The following is a 4,998-nucleotide window of genomic DNA, read 5'->3' on the forward strand; positions in this document are numbered from 1 at the left end:
TGGATAATATCCTGAAGAGTGTTTTCCAGCTTGGTTCCATTCTCCCCATCACTTTCAGGTAAGCCAGTCAAATGTAGATTTGGTCTTTTCACATAGTCCCATATTTCTTGGAGGCTTTGTTCATTTCTTTTTACTCTTTTTTCTCTAAAGTTCTCTTTTCGCTTCATTTCATTCATTTGATCTTCATACCCTTTCTTTCACTTAATCGAATCAGCTACTGAAGCTTGTGCATGCATCACACAGTTCTCGTGCCATGGTTTTCAACTCAAGATGGGGTTTCATCATGTTGGTCAGGCTGGTCTCGAACTCGTGACCTCAGGTGATCAACCCACCTTGGCTTCCCAAAGTGCTGGGATAACAGGCATGAATCACTGCACCTGGCTCCAGAAATGTTCCTACACTGAAGTCATGTTTTCTGATATTAATATTGCAACACCAGTTTTCTTATGATTAGTGTTTGCATGGCATATGACTTTCTACCCTTTTATTTTGAACTATTTTTGTTTTGTCATTTAAAGTAAGTTTCTTGTAGACAGGATGTAGTCAGGTCTCTTTTTAATTATTAAAATTGAGAAAAAATTCACATAAAATTCAAGATTTAAAACATTTTAAAAATATACACTTTAGGCCAGGCACGGTGGCTCACACCTGTAATCGAAGCCCTTTGGGATGCCGTGGCGGGCAGATCATGAGGTCAGGAGATTGAGACCATCCTGGCTAACATGGTGAAACCCTGTCTCTACTAAAAACTACAAAAACAAAATTAGCTGGGCGTAGTGGTGGGCGCCTGTAGTCCTAGCTACTTGGGAGGCTGAGGCAGGAGAATGGCCGGAACCCAGGAGGCAGATCTTGCATTGAGCCAAGATTGTGCCACTGCAGTCCAGCCTGAGCGACAGAGCAAGATTCCATCTCAAAAAAAAAAAAAAAAATGTACAATTTAGTGGTTTTTAGACTATTCACAATGTTGTACAGCTGTCATCTCTGTTTAGTCCCAGAACATTTCCATCCCCCCAAGAAGAAATTCATACCTGTTAGCAGTCAATTCCAATTCTCTCCTTGCTCCAACCCCTGGCAATCACTAATTTACTTTATTTCTCTATGGATTTTCATATTATGGATATTTCATATAAATGAAATATGCAATATGTGGCCTATTGTGTCTGTCTTCTTTCAGCATGTTTTGAGAGTTCATCTATGTTGTAGCATGTATCTTTCTTTCACTTCTTATGGTTGAACAAGATTTCATTGTATGACTGTAATTACATAAATTATCCAGTTCATCAGTTGATAGGCACTTGGGTTGTTTTCACTTTCTGGCTATTTTGAATAATGCTGCTACGAACATTCATGTACAGCTCTTTGTGTGAACGTATGTTTTCCCTTCTCTTGGGCATATACATAGGAGTAGAATAGCTGAGTCATGTGATAACTCTATTTTTAACTTTTTGAGGAACTGCCAAACTGTTTCTCACAGTGGCTGCACCATTTTGTTTTCCCAATAGATTTCACTTAAAAAAAATGTATAACATACTCTTTTATTTAGTTGTGTTTATATTATTTACATTAAATGAAATTATTGATATTGTCAGATTTAAATCTATCATCTTGCTAGTTGTCTGCTATTTATTTAATTTGTCCTTTATTCTCTTTCTGTCTTTTTCTGCCTGCTCTTGAATTGGTGGGGTTTTTTTGGTTGTTGTTTTGTTTTTGTTGTTGTTGTTGTTGTTATTGTTGAGACAGAGTCTCACTCTGTCGCCCAGGCTGGAGGCTGGAGTGCAGTGGTGCAATCTCAACTCATTGCAACCTCCGCCTCTCAAGTTGGAGCAATTCTCCTGCCTCTGCCTCCTGAGTAGCTGGGACTACAGGCATGCACCACCACGCCCAGCTAATTTTTGTATTTTTAAGTAGACACAGGGTTTCACCATACTGGCCAGGCTGGTCTCGAACTCCTGACCTTGTGTTCTGCCCACCTCGGCCTCCAAAAGTGTTGGGATTACAGTACCACGCTGGGCCGAACTGGTTTTTTTTTTTTATTTCTAAACTCAATATTATCTCTACCATTGGTTTACTTATACTTCTTTTTGACTTTTTAGTGGTTGACATAGAACTTATAATGCATGCCTTAATTAATCACAGTTTGCCTTCAAATAACATCACTCACATGGAATGTTAGAACTTTACAATAGTACACTCCAGTTCCTCCCTCCTCCTATCTGTTGTTCTATCATTTTCTTATATTTCACCTTTACACATGTTGTAATCCCAAAGTAGTCTTTCTATTTTTTGCTTTAAAGAGTTGGCTATGTTTTAGAGCAATTAAAACAAGGAAAAAAAGTCTTTTATCTTCATCATTTCTTTGTGTAATTTAAATTTCTGTCTAGCTCTGATTCTTTCTGAAGAAATTTTTCTAACACCTCTGTTTATATTTGTCTGAAAGTCTTTATTTCTTTTTTATGTATGAAAGATAGTTCCATAACATATAAAATTCTGGTTTGACAATTTTTTCAGCACTTTAAATATTTCTTTCCATTATTTTCTAGCTTGCATAATTCCTGATGAATAGTCTACTCTAATTCTTATATTTGTTGCACTGTATGTAACATGTCTTTTTACATCTGGTTGTCTCTAAGATTATCCCTTTATCTTTCACTTTTAGCACTTTGAATATGATGTATCCAGGTGGTTTTATTTTTGTCGCTCTTATTTATCCTGGTTATGGTTCTCTGACCTTCTCAGATCTGTGACTTCATGTCTTACATTATTTTGGAAAAATGTTAACCATCTTCAACCAATGTCAACTCTCCAAATATTTATTTGGTTTCTCTCTTTTATCTGTCATTTCCAACCCCAGCCCCAGCCACTGGGATTACTATTCTACATAGGGTAGACCATTTGATATGACACCACAGCTCTTGGGTGCTATGAGCCGTTTTTAATTTCCCACATTTTTCTTTTTGTCCTTCAATTTGGATAATTTCTATTGACCTACATTCAATTTCACCGACTTTCCTTGATGTTTTGAGTGCATTGAAAATAATCTTTATCTCTGTTACCATGTTTCATTTCTAGTATTTCCATTAATTTCTTATAATTTCCATTTCTCTGCTGAAATGCTGTCTTTTTGTGCATGTTGTTAATTTTTTCCCCACTAGAACCATATTAATTGTAGTTATTTTAAGTTACTTGTCAGATAATTTTAATGTCTACATTATCTCTTGAATCTTGTTCTTTTGTTGCATTGTTTTTTTGACAGTGAGTTCATTTTTTTCTTGCTTTTATATGTCTCTTTCTCTCTTTTTTAATGAAATGCTTCATGAATTTGTCTGTTATCCTTGCATAGGAGCCATGCTAATCTTCTCTGTATCATTCTAATTTTAAGAGTATGTACTGCCAAAGTGAGCGCTTTCCTAATGTTCTAATTGCCAGAGAGTGTGTAGAACAGTAAGATTCAGGTAAGTCATATTTATGCCTGAAAATGGGCAGGCATTGTTTTTTTTTTTCTTCTTCCATTATTGTGTATGTTGGAGAAGGTTGTGTCAAACTTGTCAGGAGTGGAGCTGGTTTATGTTTCCCTGTTGCTGGGTTTGTCTTCAGTGTACTACTGGCTTCATTCCTCTGCTATTACTTTATCATTAGGGTGAGGGTTAGTTTGCTGGATAGTTTTTCTTGAGGTTCCTAATCCCACCCTCAGGTTTTAGCCTTCCCTGTGTTCCTGAGTTTCAGAATAGGTCACTCTCCAAGGTATCTTACTTGCCAACAGCAAACTGTTGGTGTTTGATTTTCCTGCTGATGAGGCCAGGGGAATTCCCTGTTGTCTTAGTTTAGCCTCATTCTTCAGTAGATCCTGTGTCCCTGTGTCTAAGGATGGTGCTTTCTTAATCCTTTTACTCCAGTACTAGCAAAAAATTTCTAATGGTCTAGATCCAGAATGGTTTCATGGCTCCTCCCCCAGTGGTTGGAAGTTTTTCCTCCCCAGCTTCCAGCTCACTTGTGGTCTAGGGATGACATGGTTTGCTATCCACCCCTCCAAACCCCATACCCCAGTTGTTTAGGTCTTTTGTTCTTAGTGGAGAAAGGACCAAGCATAGCATGATATCTTTCCCACAACTTGGCTACTACCATTTTCTAAGGCTCATCTTCGTTCGATGCTTCTTCTGGTCTCTTGCTCTGTCCCCAATCTTTCTAATGAACACTTCATGAGCCCTAGGGAGAAGAACCTATGAATGGGCGCTAATTCATGTCATGTACATGGCTCCAAAGGATTTTATACTCTTATTTTAGCTCACATCAGCCTTTAGCAATTTGTTTAGAATTTTTAGCTGAATTAATCTTACACACTTTTTAGTGGCCCTGTCTTCCTGGTTCTACTTAGGTGAGTCAGCCTCTTGCCCATTGTGCTATTATTGTTGTATATTTTGTTTGTCTATATTTTATTAACCCACATGATTTTATTATCGTTTTTTTTAAGTGCTCAACATTCCCTTGTATTACCAATAGATTTAACTTTTCTGAACTGTACCTTTTCTAAATTCCTTCATGTAGTACTGTACTTCCATTCATTCTTGTTTAGCTTTAAAAAATTGTATCTTTTTACTTATGGTGTAGTTCTGCTTGCAATAAATTGCCTTCATTTTTCAAAGAGGTTCTAACTGAGTATAGAACTCTATACTCACTTTTATAGTTGGCAGTTATATTTTCCTTTAGCACTTTACATATGCCATTCTATTGCCTTTGGCTTCCAAAAATTTTGTTGAAAAGTCAGTCTTATGTCCTGTTGCTTCTTTGAAGGCAACATGTCTCTTTTCTCTGTTTTTACAATTTTCTCTTTTTCATTAGTTTTCAGCTATTTGACTACATTCTTGGGTGTGGTCTCCTTTGTATTTTTCTTGGACTTCTCTAAACTTCTTTTTTTTTTATTTTAATTTTTTATTTTATTTTACTTTAAGTTCTGGAACACATGTACTGAATGTGCAGGTTTGTTACATAGGTATACATGGG

General features: G+C 36.7%; 1 non-coding gene across 1 annotated transcript; it reads right to left on the bottom strand.

Moving 5' to 3' along the window:
- Positions 1-3,295: 3,295 nt before the first annotated feature.
- LOC112628240 lies at positions 3,296-3,403 on the bottom strand. Its single transcript, XR_003120401.1, has one exon. It is a non-coding gene; the product is annotated as a U6 spliceosomal RNA (small nuclear RNA).
- Between the last annotated feature and the right edge of the window lie 1,595 nt (positions 3,404-4,998).

Source organism: Theropithecus gelada, chromosome 7a (genome assembly GCF_003255815.1).
Source record: "Theropithecus gelada isolate Dixy chromosome 7a, Tgel_1.0, whole genome shotgun sequence".
Classification (NCBI taxonomy): Eukaryota; Metazoa; Chordata; class Mammalia; order Primates; family Cercopithecidae; genus Theropithecus; species Theropithecus gelada.